Source organism: Lycorma delicatula, chromosome 6 (genome assembly GCF_047948215.1).
Source record: "Lycorma delicatula isolate Av1 chromosome 6, ASM4794821v1, whole genome shotgun sequence".
NCBI lineage: Eukaryota > Metazoa > Arthropoda > Insecta > Hemiptera > Fulgoridae > Lycorma > Lycorma delicatula.
Genome location: NC_134460.1, coordinates 72,643,263 through 72,663,772, shown reverse-complemented (window position 1 = coordinate 72,663,772; position 20,510 = coordinate 72,643,263). Strand labels below are relative to the sequence as shown.

At 26.1% G+C, this 20,510-nt stretch overlaps 1 protein-coding gene across 11 annotated transcripts in view; it reads right to left on the bottom strand.

Annotated features, from left to right (window-relative positions):
* Positions 1-20,510, bottom strand: part of LOC142327137 (uncharacterized) — a 599,916-nt gene that overhangs the window by 516,884 nt on the left and 62,522 nt on the right. The window lies entirely within an intron of this gene.

Sequence of the window (20,510 nt, the reverse complement as noted above, 5' to 3'; positions counted from 1 at the left end):
CATACAGCCAGCACATGATTAAAATATTACCATGATTTATTTCTTGAACAAATGGTAAAATAATAATATAACAGCAGATCCATATTCCAGTTTACTGCCCGGTAGCAGTCATAAGATAAATATTAGTGATGAGTGATGGTAGAAAGAGTTAAAGGCCATGTGCTACTGATGCTTACAAGAGCAATTTCTACTAAAAAAAAGAACAATCACAGTTGTAGTTTGGTTCATATTACATAACCAACTTTTGACTAAATCTCTGAGAAATTAAAAAAAATCTTTACCGTTTAATTTATTTATTTATATTCTCTCTAGTAACTACAGGCCTATTCCCAATTATAGCTGCCCTATTCTCCTTTTTTAATTATCTTGTATTTTAATTAATTTGGTCCATTTTCCAAACTTGGTAAAAAATCCTGATCACAAATATTTGATCTTGCACAAATGTATGAGGAAGAATTAGGAAGCTTGGCTATCTCACTTCCAGGTCAGTCTTTTTGTACAGTCAACATATAGGAAGCAATCACTAGAGGGATTATCAAATAGACAGAGCAGGTCCCATCAAACTACAGATGTAACAAGAATGCAGTCACTCAACAAATCCCAACTTCCTGGATTTTGGCAGGTACCTAAGAGATCTGTGCTCACAGATATAGTGAGTGCCATGAGCACAATACCTACCTATATAACATGAAAAGAGGGAAATAGATGAATAGTGAGAAAGGAATGATCTACCTGCAGAGGTATCGTGAAAACAAAGACAATTAGTGGATATCCATCCTCCTCTATAAATCCATTGGAAATTGGAATATCTTAACCCAGAATGAAGGTAACACATTACTGACACAGAATATTGCTTTGACCAGCTAGTCTGCTCAAACCAAATTGTACTTTGGCGTAAATCAAGTCTGAATGGAGAGTAAGTGTTCACTTTGTAATATATTTCACTAATCAATTTGGAAGATCTCTGGCTAGACTAAGAGACACATAATAATTAAAAACAAAGATAAAACTAATAAAACATATCCGTAGAATTTTAATATCGTATTTTTAATAAAGGCCCAATAATTAAGATAAGCTTAAGTTGATGTAAATAATGCTATATAAAAAAACACTTCTTTTTAGTGTATCAATGAAATAGTCACTGCCATTTTTTTCAGTTTAATGTTCTATTAGCAAATTGATTTAGTTGTACTCAGATATAATTATTAATTAAGAGTGTCTATAAACATGGGTAATTTTAAGACAATTTTTAATGTAAAGGTATTATTATAATAATAAACGTATTATTATTTATATGTAATATATACATTAATATATATATAATATTACGTATTATTATAAATTAACATAATACATTATATTTTCTGGGTTCTGCTACAAAAGTGGACTTGAAAAATATATAATGGTTATATTATCTGTACAAAAATTAAAGAGGAAAATGAGATAAGGCAAGTTTTATATACAAAGAGTGAGACAAGCATGTAGCCTTTCTTCTTTATTTTTTAATTTGCATTTGGAAGAAGCAGTAAAGAAACTAACAGAAAAATATGAAAGTAGACCAGTACAAGAACAAAAATTGAACATTTTGAGATTTGCTGATTACATTTTGCTGAAAGTAGAAATTAAGTTGGAAATAATGTGAACGGTATGATTTCATAAGCAAGAAAAAAAATTCAAATTAAAAGTAACAAGCAAAACCAGGTAATGAAATTCATCAGAAAAGAGGATAAAGAAAATTAAGTATAGAGAAACATAATATACCAGAGGTTATAGAAGTTTATTTCAGATAATATAAATTCGAAGAGCAGATAAAGATATCAAAATAAAGATATCTACAATCCAGAAAACTTTGACAGTGCAGAAAGAAGATCTGCTGAAATTAAACAAATTTAGGAATTAGAAAAAATATTGTATTATTGTAAAGGAGGTAAATCTGTTTTAAGCTAAATGAAAAAATTGTAGAGGTTTTTTAAATCTGACAGAAGAATATTGAAAATTATTGAAATGAAGAGATTTTATGATAAACTGGAAAAAGAAAAGTTTGTGGCAGACGTAAAATGAAGGTTAAAACTGTTGAATCATACAAGACATCCACAAAGTAAATGAATTCAATTCTTGAAGGAAATATTGAGGATAAAAACAGAAAAGATAGCCAGAAATTAGAAACAAATAACTGAGGGAATAGGATGTGAGAAAATAGGAGGGAGTCTAAGAGACTGGCAAAAATAAAAAATGTATTGAGATATTAAAACGACTGATGACATGTAAAAAAGAGTATGTGTTCCATGGAAAAAAAACAAAACATTTTCAAATACTACAATATATTAAAAATAATTCAACAGAAGATAAAAAAGAAACATTATAACTATAATACTGTAAAACAAAATCAAATACACAAACTTAAATAAATAACAATATAAAAATCTGTTTACAGTTTTTAATTCACTACATATTTATTTTAAATAAAGTAGTATTGTTATTGCATTGTACCTAAATATTACAAAATTAAGACTTATAAGATATAAAAAAAAAATGTTATTAGTCAAACAAATTTTACTTTAAAAAACAATTAATACATTATAAAATACTATCAAATTGAAAAAAATAATGTAATACTAAACATTTAAAAAAATAATTAACAGTAAATAAAGGTATGAAGATATTAACGAATTAGTTGTATTAAAAAGATGCATACAAAAATGTAAATTTTTTTTAACCAATCTACTTTCATTATTATTTTGTTATTATAAGAAGACTAATTAATGCAAACAGAACATCCATGGTAAGAATTTTTATTCCCAGTGAAGAAGGATGTATGAAATTGTAACTATACCTCATATGGATATTAAAAAAAATGTTCTTTCTCTTTCTATAATTGACAGTTAATTCCAAGTTGATAAATTAAATCTGATAACTCAAATAACAGGTTTTACTTTACATTTATAATTTACCAGACTGAATCAGTTTTTCATATAAGATAAAAGATAGTGTACAATTTTTTTTTTTTTTATTTTCTGTTTAATCTTCTATATATAAAAAAATAAATTGTTTGTTTGTCCGTATGCGTTCCTATACCATTCATCCGACTGCGATGAAACTTTGGTGAGTTGTGTGCACGCCTGCGAAGGTTTATGAATTAGTTTGGACCCGCTTGGGTCGAGACATTTCGAAAATTTGTATTTATGGTCCGATTCGTTTCATATTCAGAATGTGTATTCCTGACATGGGAAGAAATACCTCTGCAAAAAATGGACCCGCAACATAACGCTGGGGTTGAGATATTTGGACAAATTGCATTTACGGTCCGATTTAGTTCATATTGATAATATATATTAGTTATGTGAAAAGAAATACTTTTGCGAAAATGGACCTGCTAAGTGGCGCTGGAGTTGAGATATTTAGAAAAATTTAGAATCAATTTAAATGACGACTATAGAAAAATAGTTTAAGATTGCCCCTTTCAAATGTATATAATAATATTTTTTTCTTTTATTTGGTTAGTTTTTTATTTCAAAACGTAAGTTACTTTCTGGACAGCCCTCGTATATTAGTTACGTGAAAATAAATTTTTTTGCAAAAACGATACCCGCTAGATTGCGCCGATGTCGAGATATTTACGAAATATACAGATTTTTTTTCTTTATGTAAATAGATTACCCATGCAGACAAGATACATATTACAAAATTTTACATTTTTTAAATTTGTCCAGATCTTGCAAGCAAAAAGAAAAAAAATCTGAAGATCTCGCAGGCAAAAGTATCCAAGCTCTGACACTTTTTAAGCGGTTAGAAAAAAGACTGAAAAAGTGCATTAGTGAATAAAGTGTAAAAAATAAAAATAAATAAAAAAGTGTTTAACAAACTTGCATACGGTGGCACAATTAAGATTTTATTACAAATTTGCGAGTTGTGCGCACGCCCGCGAAGGTTTCTGAATTAGTTTGGACCCGCTGGGGTCAAGATATTTAGAAAAATTGTATATGGTCCGATTTGGCTCATATTTATCCAAAAAAATAAAATACTGGTCAATACAATTAATCATATGTAACCATATAGCGCGGGCGTAGCCGCGACGGGGATGCAAATTATATATTTTCATTCAATCAAATGTTTGTAGTAAGATAATTATTTAAATAACTACTTTGTAATAATTTTTTTTAATTTAAAAATAAATACAATTTTGAATCTTATTAGTTATAAAATTCTTTCATTATTAAATTTTTAAATATAGGAAGTTGTCATCAGAATGTGACAAACTATATCTGTTTAGGAGGGGAGGTTTCAAAACTGAATTACCAAAAAAAGGTGCAAACAATAAATTTACTAAAAATGTGAAGACAACTTTTATAAATAATGCTTAATTAAATGTGAAGCTGTTAAGTCAGTTCAATATTTAAGGAAGTCCATTTAATAATTTAATTGTTTAGCACTTTTAACAATAAGCCATCATCTTCAGAATAATGTTGAAGAGAAATATTTGTAATTAAATTTAAATTTTGAAACACTGAAATAGAAGCTTCATGAATATTTTGCAACAATGCTATTGTGGACAACTAGCTACTGAAAGCTAAACATAATTATAAAATATATATATTACCTCAGTAAGTAATAAATTAATTATTAATTTAATAAAATTTCATATTTGTTTAATGTTACAGGAAATAGTGTTACAGAAAGGATGAATGCTTACTTAATACACAGTAATTTGGTGCAGGTATTTTTATATTCCCTCAAGAGGGACTGTACTTGCAATACTGTTAAACCGTACAAATACTAATTTGAAAAAATAAATAAATACAGAAAATTTTTAAAAATAAATATAACTAAATGTAGCCTATACAGGATATATATATATATATATATATATATATATATATATATATGTATATCCAATTTATATATTCATTTCATTCTTTGCAATACTGTAATGTAATTCTGTAAATTTTGCATGATATTAGTAACAAGTAAGGTTACAAATGTCTGTCAAATGCAAATGCACAATACGATTCATTTAGTAATAGTTTAAGTACATGCTATAGAATATATCAGTGACAGGTTAGGTACTTTGCAAGTTTGCAAAGCGTGGGATTCCAACTATCATTATAGCAAAAACCAACTCATTTACTACATTTGTAATAATTTTTGTTGTGTGTTTTTATTTATTATCTACTAATACCAACAAATGGTGGCCAGTTTATTTTTCTAACTAGAACCACAGAAAAAACAGATTAATACATACATCTGTTGTGTTGTGTATTTTAAGTCAGAAATGTTATTCAATTATCAATTTTTCAACTGGAAGTTCTACTTTTGAAAAGTCTTCTTATAGTAATAAAATAAGTTAGATAAAATAATACATGAAATATGAAAAACCTATTAAATTTGTTTCAATACTATTACTTGAATTGTAAATATATTTTAAGTGACCTTGAATTTTTTTTAAAATTGTAAATTATGCATTAAATAAAAACTTTCTAACACTATCAAAATGTAATAATACTAATGTAATTAATGTTTAAAAATATTAAATTCAATGTAGTTTTAAATATAAGTAATACAATTTTTGTTCTTGTTTTAATTTTAATTCAGGTTATTTAACTTTTTTGTCAGAATTCTTTGGTAAAAATAAATACAAGTATTGAAGCAACTTTTATAGTTTTATTACTTTAGATTTCTTTGTGACAATACAGACAGAATTTAATTTTTCTTTGTTTTAATTTTAATTATCATTTATTCTACAATTCTTATTTATATTATTATCTTTTTTTATAATAAATAATCTGATTTATAATATAATGATAATGAAATGTGTTTAAAAAATAATTAAACTATAAATGATTGCTGTAACTTGAACTTAGAACATATAACTTGAGTATAACAGAATATTGATAATCCAAGTGTCTTTGGTAGCATGACCAAATAGTTGTAGGCAATGTAAAATGAGATGCTTATCATTACTGAGAATGATTTAGCTGATCTCAGAAATAACAAGCATCCCATTCCAGGTTTATTATGAAAGGTTGGGTTCCTCATTTCCTTCTGAACCAAATACGCCAAACCCACAAATCGAAAAGTAATTACAAGCGATACCTTATTTCATTTACTAAAGAAATTGACTGTACAGTGATTAAGAAAATACATCTAACCGATATCTTTTGTTTACACTGAAATTAGCTGTAAGAAAGATTGGGTTATCTAACATAAAGAAAAATATTAGTGTATGCCTTTCTGATGTGAAATAATGCACTATACACTGCATTTACTCAAAAGGACAATCAGAATTATTTCTGCAGTAATCAGTATTGGAATTAAGAGTAATCCAAACATGTTTATTGTAAAGATGAGTAAATCCCTTTACTTTCTGCATCTGAATCCCATTTAAGCTTGCATTTTTCAAACTATACATCTCAATTATTAAAAACAAGCAGGTATCTATAATTAGTCACCAGTCTAAATTTGCAAAAATAAAAATAGAAAAAATGTCACACTGTATTAAGTTATTTTTAGTAATTAAACAGAAAAATCAGTAATATTTGTATTTTTTTTAACTGCCAATATTGAAGGTTTTTGAAAGCCAGAATTTAGCTGTTGTATTTTTTAAATAAGGTTTATTATACTTATGTGAAAAGTAAAAATAAAAATAAAAAATTACATTTTTAGAACTGTTATAAAGATTTAACATTTCTGCAAGGATTCATAAAATTGGTTAAAAATTTAATAGAAAGTTTTTATTTTAAGTTTACGGAATATTACACCAAACTGCAGCCTCCAACAAAGGGTCTAAATGCACTTTGTATTGGCTACAAATTAAACAAATAGGCCAATACCGGTCAAATAAAAATTAATATTTCCCAAATATTAATGATTTGGTTAGTTTAATTTTTTTTAAATTACTAAAATGAACATACATAAGGGTTACTGTTATAATCATTAATGCCTTTCTTCTTCTTCTTCTCTTTGCTTTTACAGAAAGAGTAAATGAAATATTTATAATACGTATATTAGTAAAGCTCACCTAAATTCTAGGTTTTCTCTCCTGATAGATTTTTTTTGTTAATGCTAATAGTCTTCATTTTTATTATATTGCAATATTATATTCAATAATTATATTATGTAACCATTTTGAATTAAACGTCAAGTTGTTTTTTCTTACATTTTAAACACTAAACACAAATAAATGATATTACTTTACATTAAAAAATTATATCATTAATACTTAATTTTCTTATATAAAGTGTACAGCCTATAATAAAATATTAGTTTCAATAAAACTGTTATAAAACATTAAACTGCAATTTGTTTTTTTTATTAGAAAATTATTAAAATATTTTATTGCTGAAGTAAATATTAGTTAAATAAATATGAACAGAAATGGAAAAAAGCATTCTAGCTGATTTAGTAATAACAGAAATCTTACTATGATAGCAGGTGTAGTTGTTTATGTAGAGGAAATCACTACAACTATAGACTTTGTCCTACTGATAAGTTTAACCATGTAGGCAGTTAAAATCCTCTCATTACCTTACCTAAGACCAAAAAGGCCTGATATGCCATAATCCTTTGCATATATTCTAGCCAGATCACCAAGAATGTTTTGCACCATTTACTTTTTCTTCATTAATTTTACACAAATTTAACAAATGTAACTGATTGAAATACTACTGGATACTAAGTAACAAAATACTATTCAAATACTAAGAAATATTAAAGAAATTAATGAGAGATATTACACAAAAATATGATAAAACTACATATAGTGATAATTTTTTATATTATCTGAATTAAATATTACACATAATAAAAAGTTTTTAATTTACATCAAAACATTCTCATGAATTTTGTTAAATCATCATGACTCCAACAGAAATTATTTCTTGAATGAACAAATCAATAAAAAGTTATGTACTCTTGATTGAGAATTTATGTATCTAGAATGTGGTTAGAATTGTATATATATGCTTTTATATTTCAATTTAATATGTTTTTGAGCATCGACACATTTATTACATTATATGCTACTTACATACCTGAATATTTCCTATTATAGATTGTATACAATTGTAAATTCATAAATCTATAAAATTACTACTTGAAAAATGTATGTCAGTGGCCAAAATTACAAGGATCAATCAATAATTAAAGACACAAATAGTTGGTAAGAGAGTAATGATACTTTTAGAACAGTAAATTGGTAACCTGTGATGACTTTTGATCAATTGTTCGAATAAAATTGTTTTGTTTATAACCTGAAAATTTCATTTTACAACAGTGTGTCCTCTTTAAGTTTGCAAATTAATTGAACAGTGTGCTGTGATCATTTATGCTTTCTGAAGGTGAAAAACCAGTTAACATTTACGGTCATATGACCAAACAACACAAAGTTGTATGAACCACAGAAATTTTTATCAATGGGTTGAAAAATTTAAACTTCCATGACTAACAAGCACCATTCTGGACACCCAATTAAAGTTTCAACTCCAGTGCTTGAAACTCGCATAATACTCTCTCATCCAAGAAGATCATCAGATTGCAGTTCAGATTATAGCTGAAAAATTACAATTAAGTTTCAGTACAGTTCATAAAATTTTACCAACAAGCTCAAGTACTATAAAACAAGCACAAGATGGGTTCCAAGAGTCGACAGATTACCATAAGAGATCACCAAGAGATTTGACAGATCATCATAAGACAAGAATTTGCATGTCCACAAAGCTGAAACAATGGTATCAGCAGGAAGGTTATGGTTTTTTGCACACTATTCTAACCTGAGATGAGATGTGGATTTATCAGTATACACTGGAATCAAAAGGACACAGCATGAAGTGGAAGCACATGAATTCACCTGTCAAGAAAAAATTCCAAACTGATCATCAGCAGGAAAAATAATGATGACCATATTTTGGGATGCAAAACACTCATCTTGTCGATTTTCTATAAGATCAGCAAACAATAAATAGTACACACTACTGTAACATGCTTATCAACAAAGTGAAGCCAGTAGTGTTGAAAATGCGCTGGATATTAGTGCAAAGGCATCATTCTGCTTCATGACAACACCTGGTCTCAACAACTCAGGTAACTCGAGAAACCATTGAGAAATTGTGCTCTCATAATACAGTTCTGATTTAGCCCCATCAAATTTCTACTTATTTGGTCAACTCAAAGAGGTGCTACTTGGCAAGAAGTTTAATGACAATGATGTCAAATAAAATATGCTAAATTGGTTCTGACATCAAGACAAAGATTTCTTTGTAGCAGAGACAAATAACCTGGTTCACAGATGAAACAAGTGTTTTAATGTTGCTGGAGAGGCTGCTGAAACGTGAAGAAGAAATTCACATTGATTAAATAAACCATTTTATCACCAGAGTAATTTGTGCCTAATTTGTGTCTTTAATTACTGAATTACCCCCAAACGTGATCAGACATGAGTCACTCTCAAATATTACATAGTCATTCTCAAGAATAATAATCCAGATTCACGAAGAAAAGTGAAATGATCTCTCATTACCTCTTGAGTAAAATATTTGGTTGCATTTCAGCACACCAAGCCTACCAAATGCAGGTGATATTCAGCTCTACACACCACAGCGTCAAATGTTCATAAGGACTGGTTGCATGGTGAACATCTTCTCTTAGAGAAAGAAACCTTGACTACCACCTCTTGACACCTCAGGTGTTTACATGCATCAAACTCATAAGAAATATTATGACAATTAATATAAAAGCAACAAACATACCACTTTTTGGTGTAAAAGAATGTTATATGTCCTGTTTCTACTCAACAGAACATGAAAATAACTTCAGTTATAACATAACATGCAAATAACTTCAGTTATTGCTTGTCACTACATGTATACAACTGAGTCGTGTAAAAGACCATTTTACTCAAATAATTTCTCTAATTCATATTTCAATTTACTTTTAAAATAATATTTTATTCAATTTTCACTGCCAACTGTCACAGCTGACAAACGTTTTGCAAATAACAAATACCTGAAAAGCAATTTGAACTGTATAATTTATTGAGATCACATTTATATATTCCTGATCAAACTTGATTTGCTTCATGAGATACAGATTGCACATCTTATACAAACAGACTGTTTACACAGGAAAATAAATACATAAAAGTAATTGAGTGAATACAAAACATTTCATTTTTTTTTCAAACCAATATTTTCTCTTAAGAATAAAAAAAACACGGCAGTTGGGAAGGAATTTTAAGTAGAATCCATCTACATTCAGAGAGTAAAAAAACCCTAAAATAGTAAAATTCCTAAAATAAAATATTCCTACTTTATTTTTAAAATAAAATATTTTCTCTTACCATGCTTATTGAGGTTTAGTATGTACTAAATGGATCAAAATTTAAATAAAAACTTTTAATACAGCTGTACTGTAGAGCTGTTTAGGATAGTAAGAAGTTACAATCTTAAATTAAAAAAAAAGAAATTGTTACATTTTAATATGTTGTACATTCCCAAAATTTAAGGAAGGTTTCTTAAAATAAAAGATATTAAAACTCATATTAATACTTAAAGTAAACTGTCAATATTAATACTCATAATATTTTAAATCAAATATAAAAACTAGTTATGGTTTTACTAATATTTCAAGCAACATCAATTAATTTATATTTTTAAAACTTATTTTTTAAGTGCACAAATGACAATTGCAGAAACTAATATTTGCATCATTACAATCTATCTCTCTCTCTCTCTCTCTCTCTGTGTGTGTGTGTGTGTGTGTGTGTGTGTGAGAGAGAGAGTGTTTGTGTGCACACATGTTAGTGTGTGAGCATGTGCATCTATATTTTTTCATAATTGACAACATGAACACAAAATTTTATTAATGTACAATTCCAATAGATATATTTATTGTCTTTCATTTATTATAATAAAACAAAAAACAAACTATTTTTTCAATTACTTTATTGTATAAATATTTAATAACATTAAAATAACTAAAGTGTCATGTCTAAAATATTTGATAGAACTAACATGATACTCATGAAAGTAGCTATGCCATCTAGTTAAAAAAAAACAAGCAACTAACATCTTTCTCATCACAAAGATGGGAAAAAGTGATTTACAAAATATATATTTTTACAAATAAATTTGAAAAATAAATTGTTAACACAAAATAAAAACATTATATGCAAAATAAAAGATTAAACAAAACATTTAACAAAATTACCACTGATGTTGCTAAACATTCCCTGGATTTCCATTGCTTAAAATTTGTAACATTCTTCAAAATGTAACACTCCAGCATCTCTAAAATCCCTTTGAACTTTTTTTCTAGATTTAATAGATTCAATCCCCCTAACCAAAATACACAAGTTATTATAACAGATTTAATGACTGAATAAAACCAAGCCTAGAATATAAAGCCCAGATACATATACCTGTTCAAACAGAAGAGAAATAAACAAATTTGAATGTTTATAATTTTTTACTCCTGTACAGCCAAAGAGATTTTTTAAAAATCAAAAATTATGCATATGAAGGAATATTTCATTTTTTAAAGATTAATTAAACTTGTAACTTGAAACTAACACACTGAAATTCAATTTGGAACTTTTTAAAAACGTGACAATGTCATCCTGACAAAAGTTCAAACACAGGACCTAATTGATAAAAGACAGAGATGCTACCATTCTACCATAGAGATTGGCAAATTACTTAGTTAGACAGATTATTTCATTCATTATAATAAAAAATGTTGTGTCAATCTTTCTCTTTCTCTCGCTCAACTCTCTTGTATATTTTAAAGTAGTTTTACTGATTAACTGCAAGAACAGATCTTCGGCTCACAACTTTGTCTGATTTAATACTAGTAAATAAAAAAACAGTTAATAGATTAATATCTCTCCAATACTCATACAACAAACTACATATAACTTTCAACTAAAAATGTAAGTGACCAACAATTTTTATAAAACCTGAAATTAATACGTTTAAGTTATCTCAAATAACGCTGTATATTTAACAAGTAAAAACATAAACAGAAATAACTATACACAAATAATAAATAAATTATAACTAACCTAATCCATGTAATATAATTTAATATTGCCACCTCATTCACTAATCTAATTATAATCTAAAATGATAATAAAATCTTAACAATAGAATAATTAAAAAAGATTTAATAAAAGACCTAACACAATGTCATGTTTAAAGATTTAAAGCATTTGGTTTTGAGTATTCTTTGATAATATCTATTTGGCTTCCTTCTACTTCTATAAAAAGAAATTTAAGAAATATCTATTAATTGTAATTTACTAATTACTTATAATAATCCTACACAGAAAAAAATTAATCATTAATACAACTATTAATTTTATAGATGAAGCATACTTAAGGGAGCAATAATAAGCATTGGTTTTCAAAGAACACTAAATATCAAAAATATTTTTACTTCACAAAAAAAAACTGACAGTAAAACCATGAAACCATTAATAAATAGATAAGCAAATAAATAACAATGAAAACTCTTTATAAGACCATCAATAATAAGACATCATAATTTCATAGAATTAGTCCTTTCAAATTGGGTGTAAAATACACATTAATTTTAGACCTGAAAATCCGTCAGTGTACTGGAATCTTGAAATTTTGAGACGAGAAAATACACATCAAATCTCAGTGAATAGAGTAACATTTATTTCCCTACTCAAAGTCCTCTACTAATCTGAAATATTAAAATATTCTTTCTGAATAAAAATAATATCGATCAGCGATTATCATTTGGCGTAATCACAGACTAATAGTCATAGACAATCCAGCAAGAGAAACACATTACTAATGAAAGTGGCATAGTCATTTTCAATCATTACAACCATCTCGTGGCATGCTTATTAAAAAAAATGAGTAGTGAAGTGATTTCCCATCGCCTTCTTCATTAAACTATGACCAGTCGTATAATGAATATAATTACTATCAGAGAAAGAATTTCTGAATGTTACAGCCCTGTTTCAGGTGTGTCACAGCTATCAGAAAGAATAGGAAAGATTGTGTAAAGCAACAAATTAATCTACAAATTTTTATCATGAAAAAATGCATAAGATACTGGAAAATATTGTATGATATATGTATCTAAATTATTAAACAGAAAAGAATTAAAATCTTAAATTAATTGGCCACCATAAAACATTTCTGTAGAATTTCAACAAAATATGTGATTATAATTATATCCATCACAAATTTTATTACAGTTTATTTTATACAATCTTTTTAATTCATAGAAAAATGTGAATTAAGTAGATTTGTTACTCGATAGCTGTGTTATTAAGTTAAATAAAAACCATCCAGTTGAAAAATCATTTTATTTAGAATTGCGAGCGGTCTTCTTAAGAGTTTTCACAGTTTATTTCATAATCTACTTCTATTCACAACAGCAAAATGTAATGAGATCATCCCATGCGCAAACATAGAAAATAAGCAACAAAGAGTAAAAAATATATTTTTACCCTATATGAACAGCAGCTGTAGAAAAAAATTCCAAATGACTAATGTTTAATTTATTTCTCTTTTAACATGTAGGATTATATATGACAACATTCTAAAAATTAAGTAAGATAGCTAATAAATAAAGTATAATTAAACATTATACAATATGAAGTACAAAATATTAATGGAAAGACAAAAGGCACTCCATTTTATTACATTAATAAAATATAAATCTTAAAAATGATCATAATGATTAATAAATATATCTTAACATTTCTATAATAAACAAATAATCCATAAAATTTCAAATAAAATATAACATTTAAATATAAAAAAATGTTTACAAATTATCTTCTAAATTCAAGATTAAGTTGTTATCTTTATAAGATTTAAAAAACATTTTTTTTTTTCACTTGCTCTATAAAAAACAAATTAAATAAACTACAAAAGATTATACAAAAAATATATACACCTCTTTATATTCAAAGTAAAAACAATAAATTAAAATGCACCTGTTTTTATTGTACTAACTTACCTAAACCAAATTACAAGAAATTATTCCTAGAATAAAATTTAATTTTTTTTTTAACTGCCAAATATTTTACATGAAAATAAATTTTTGTACATAAGATGTAAACAAAATTTTTTTTAATAATTTTTAAAAATTGTATAAACAATTTTTAAAAGTTAAATATATACATTTCTTAACAATAACTAACTGTAATACTTCATGTACATTAAAATAATCTGAGTTACTGAAAAGACAGTTTTTTTTTTTTTAACTTATGAAAGTTAAAACTTTTTTTTTAACTTTGTTTTTTCACAGCCTAATAGTCCCATAATACATATGTTAAATTTATAGTTTAAAAAAAGTCTTATGGCTAAAAAGTATGCCAAAATAAAAATTTGTACTGAAAAATCAAACCCACCATCTGCTATATATTAGTATTTTCACCAATTGCCATATTAATAAAGGCCACAATTCACTTTGTTTTTATTTCACTGTATATTTATTTATTTTGCATTTTAAAACAATAATACATTTTTATATTGTTTGAGCACATATTGTTTTATTGTACTACTAATTTTACTTACTTGTTTAGTTGTTAACATTTTTAACATGCTATAACCCCCATTTTTTATTGATTTTTGTTTAATACAAGCCAAGCCTATAGAAAAAGCATAATTAATAAAGAGTATGTCATCCATCATCTTATATTAAATACTCTGTAATTTAATTTTCAACCAAGGTATATCCAATGTGTTGTAGAGCTTATATCATTTTATAAGAAAAACAATCCATTAATCAGTAAATATATATATACATATGAAGCTAAGATGATGTACCAAAAAAAAAACGGCAATGCTTTCTGAGAACCCTCACCAGCAATTTTTTTTATTATATAAATTACGCATATATTATAGCTTACAAATACTTTGTCATGATTGTAAAAAGCAATTTTATCATGGCAGAAAAATTACTATAATTTTGACAGTCATCATAAAGGTCCTATATTTTATACATATATATTTTTTTTCTAAACCGATTGTGTTGGGGGCGATTCCCTTAAACTACTAAATTTTATTATGATAAGTGGTCTTATATACTTCAAATTATATTTGGTTTTTAATTTAACTGTTTTTATTCACTATTTTCACAAAATAAAAGTACAGCAGTATATAAGGAAAGGTAAAAAATATTGTTCATTTTTTATCTATTTTTTTTTTACTTCATTCATCAGACAGTTATTCAATCACATAGTACCACATTAAAAAATTAAATAACAGAATTTTTTTAATTTAAAAAATTACATTACGCATTTCATTCTGTTTATATTTTTTTTACAGATCGGTTTTATAGTCATGTATTACAAATTCATTGTTAAATAAAATTTTAAATCATATAATAAGAAGACAAGCAGAATTAAAAATTGCTAATTTAGAATACTACACCAGTATGTTTTAGGTTAGGCTATCTACTCCTCAGCATTTTGGCTCTAATTTGTTGGGTTTCAGAATTTAACATATTGATACATAATGCGAGGAAAAATGCATTATCAAAACATTAGAAAAGACGTTTTTGAAAATTTACTAAAATTGATGGAAGAGGATTTTTTCAGACCAATTAAAATAAAAAACAAAGACTGAATAGCTTCTTTTGAAATTATTAAAAAGATGGATATACCAATGTATGTTGTATATTAAGTGCCATAACCATAATGCTCATACGCGACTTGACATAGTTACTCCCAAAAATAATATAGCTATCTCTTTCTTTCTTTTCTTTCTTTTTCCTGTTTAGCCTCCGGTAACTACCGTTTAGATAATTCTTCAGAGGATGAATGAGGATGATATGTATGAGTGTAAATGAAGTGTAGTCTTGTACATTCTCAGTTCGACCATTCCTGAGATGTGTGGTTAATTGAAACCCAACCACCAAAGAACACCGGTACCCACGATCTAGTATTCAAATCCATGTAAAAATATCTGGCTTTACTAGGACTTGAACGCTGTAACTCTCGACTTCCAAAATATAGCTATCTCTAAGAATAACAAACATTCAATGACACGTTTATTTGGAAAAATGAAGAATGAAGTGGATCGCAAGTAAATTGCTTGATGTTCTTCATCAAGCCAAATATTCAGTCACATATCAGCCACACATAGCTAATCATAATGCAAGTGATATTCAGCTCTATAAGTGATAACTTCATTTTGTGTAGTAAGCTACATAGTGAGCACCAATGCTCTCACTGAAAGCAACACTGACTGGTATCTCTTGTACCTCAGATGCTTTACATTCATCACAGCCATAAGAAAGACACATATAGTATAAAGCAATGGACTTTAGTACAAAATTTACGTTACATAAAAATATTTTACCAAACAAAAAATTAAATTATTTCTAATAAAAATCAAATGTTTTCTCTTTATTCCTCAAAATAGATTACGTACATGTTATCCAACTTCATACATCTAAGAAATTTTATCCTTCCAAAACTTTAGATTAATATTTATTTATACTGTAAAACATTAAAAGTTACCTCTAATAAATTCGAACAAAAATCATAAGAATTCAAATCATTTGACAATGGATATAACTTTTTTTTTTCATGAAATCTAATTGAAGTTTAAATTCCAAATTCTGCAACTTTCATTGAATAATTCTTATACAATTAAAAATTTAAATATTATTTTAAAAAATAATTCATCATTATGGGTTTTTTTTTTAATAATTATATATTGAGCCAAACATCACAGTAAATTACTTTATTACACTGGGTAAAATACTACACTAAGTAATACTTTTAATAGAAAATAGAATTAATTACATATGAATCCAAAAAAATTAAAATTAATAACAACGTAAGTACTGTGTACTCATACACTTATATACAAAATATATAAACCAATCAAATTAATGAAAGCTTTTAAAAACCTGTTCCAGGATGTTAATTACACAAAACAGGTCTTCAGCACAATGTGCCACTTCTTTATTTTGTTCTATGTTTTTTTGTTTTATACTATGTCCTTATTATGAAAAGAAAAAAAGAAAAGAATTTTTTTTGCCTAGTAGCACAATTTCTACTATACTAGCATAAACCTTTTCATCCAGTTTATTTTGTAATTTTTTTTTAAAGAAACTTAATTTATAAAAATTTCAAATAATTTAATGATTTCCCCCACAGCATATGTTTATTCAAAAATTTAGACTTGGCTTAATAAGTCTTACTTACTCAATGATTTGCTTTAGAAATATTAAAAAAAATGAAAATTAACCAGTGCCAAAACCCAACCCACAATTTTTATTTTGAAAACATTAAAAATGTATCTAAACAAAACTTATGTCATTTCTCCTTCACCTTTAGTCAAAAGAGCATTAATGTATTTAAAAAATTAAAATCATAAAAATAAATATAGCTGTGCAACTGAAAAATGAAAATTAGCTGCCATTCTGCATGTATTTATCTAAAGATAAATTAAAAAATGCAAAAATTAAATTAACTAAAACTGAGATCCAGCCTTTTGGTTCTTTGGTTCATAAACATCATCAATCCAATAGTTTTTTTGGGAAGACAGAAAAAATTATATTTAATCTTATTGATTTATAGCTCTAACATTTTAAACCATATAAAAATAGCTAATTTTAATAATTAAAGGTGTTAGAAAACATTTTTAAAGCATGTACGTAAGGTGTTCTCACAGTTTACAATCATATACCAAAAATTATAATTAAAAGACTGCATTTAAAAATATATAATATGCAGTAATAAAGTACTACTAAAAGTGTGTGTAATTAATCAATGTTAATTTTCACATCTTATAAAAATACCTTTATGAAAGAAGCACTTTAGCTCTTTAAAAATTATTTTATTAAAAAATAAGACTTAAAATATATATATTTCAGTGACAAAATAGCTTTTAATGTTCCATAACCCACTGCATGATTATTTCTCATAATATTAATTATTACAGTCAAAAAACATTTAAGTAAAGAAGTCTTTCACTTTCTATATTTAAAACTAACCTCAATGGCAACTATTACTGTATAATTGTAACGTCAAACATTTTCTTGAAAAAAAGTGTGACAATAAAATATTTCACTTTTTTTTCAAATAAATTATTATTTTAATATATCATCACATATATAATTAAATTCAACAAAATAATTTAAATTTAATCATGAGTGAAGGAGAAATAATTATATAATTGTAAGTATTGGTATGTAGGATTTTTTATACAAGGTACAGCACTAATTTTAAAAATACAGTATGAAATTGCTCATACATAAATGAATGTTTGAGATTGTTTATAATCTTTAAATATTATCATTTTATAAGAAATAAAAATATCAAAACATACCAATTTTTTCTAATATTTTAAGTCCCTTTATATTGATAGTGTTAAGGGTTTCCCATAACACAATCATTGTTAGTTAAAATACAATCACTAAAAATAAACAAACTGAAAACATTCAGTTTTGTATACTTATTATAATAATAATGACTGAAAACTTGAAATTATTATCTTCAACAAAATTTTTCATCAAAATTATTTACTGTTACATATTTACTTCATCATTCAAATTAAATTAAAAAAAAAACTTAAACTCAAATAAAATAATTCATCTGAACAATAAATTCTGAATAAACATCAATCCTTAAAAGATAAACATCACACTCATTTTCACATTAAATTAGTCTAGAAATTACTTAGTGAAAAAATTTAAATAGAATAGTAATACTTCAATAAATATTTAAACTCTTATAACAGGTACTTATAAACAAATATTAAATTTAATTACTTTAGAATTTATTTGCAACTAATATTAGACAAAATATATATTTCAACAATAGATTTATTTATATATACATCAAGAAAAGACTTGATTTAATTCCACAGATGAATGCACACATAAACCCGCATATACACACAAACACATACTTATTTTACTCTTAACTACAACGTAACAATATTATTGAATGTATTTCCTTAAAACATATGGCATAAGCAAGAGTAATTTCTCTTTTACTGATTCAAAGACAAATAAAAACTCTAGTTTTATAACTGAACATTTCGTCAATTTTAATTATAATTCTCACAATCACAAAAATGAAACATAAAAGTTATTTTTTTTTTCAAAATATATTGCATTTTAATGAACTGCAATACAGTACATACAGAAAATATCAACTACAATATTTTGTAGATCGACAAGATAAAATGTTATTTACCACTTATATAAAATGATTATGACTCACTTTTTTTAACACTTGTAAAGATGCTTCTGAAGATAGTAGATCTGGTACTTATCAGTTATACTGAAATCCAATTCTTTTTTGCGTTTTACTTGTTCTAGTAAATTTGCATCATTTATCTATTAGTTTATTATTTATTTAATTTATAATAATAATAATTTATAATTTAATCTATTTTATTATTTAACGTTAATTAGAAGAGGTTAGCGAGCGAAGCGAGCGTAGGTAATGTTGATATACATGTGCGATTCATCATTACAAGGAATCAACACAATCTAATCAAACATAACCTATGCTCGCTTCATTCACTAATCTTGTCTAATTAACAGTAAAAATAAAAATTATATACAATAATTTTACTAAAACAAGTAAAACACAAAAACAATTGAATTTCAGCAGGGGTCCTGTATAACCAATAAGTACCGAAGATCCTTTCAGGGTTATAATATAATACTTGCCTCTGTGATAGCACTTTCTTAAAATAGAAAGCACATTAAGAATATCTTCAAATAACATACTTTATCGGTATTGTGTTTCTTTGTTAAATATATTGTTTTTGTCAAATTTACTGTATTTGTAAGTTTATTATTGTTCAAGTGGTATTGATTAAGTTTATGATTTTACAGGCTATATGAAAAATATTCATGTTCCACTCAATATCATTTTATAAGCTTCCTGTTTCTAAGAGGTAATTTACAAAAGGTTATTTTGATGTGTATACTGCTTGTATCTGTGAATGAATGTCCATAATTTTAGTCACAGACATACTTACGTTTACTCTAACAGAGTATATTAAGTAATCACTAGAGTTTAATACTATTATTTGTATAATCCTAGATTTCTGTATTTATGGGAATGAGCTGTTATTAAGTCACAGGACATGTATATTGTTAACAGTTTTTAAAGCAACACAATAGTCTTCTTTACTGAAATTATTGGCAATTTTATATGAATATTAATTATGTATTTCTGATAGGTCATTAGGAATTTTTTGTCAAGGTGTTTTTTTTTTTTGCTGAGATTTAGATAAAGTTGGTATAATTCTTAATTATTTTTAATTATAGTGGGCTTGGTTTAAAAAATGTAAACTGTTTTATGTTTTTAAACACAAATATAAGATTTTACTTCTTATTTTTTTTTATTCTACACTTTATGGAACATGTTGTTTAAAAGTGCAGGTGTAATCATTAATATGTTACAAGGTGTTAATATTCATATAATGCAAACCAGATACACATTCACCTACAGAATATACACAAGCAGTGAAGTACTTGTGTTTATAAAATAATATCTG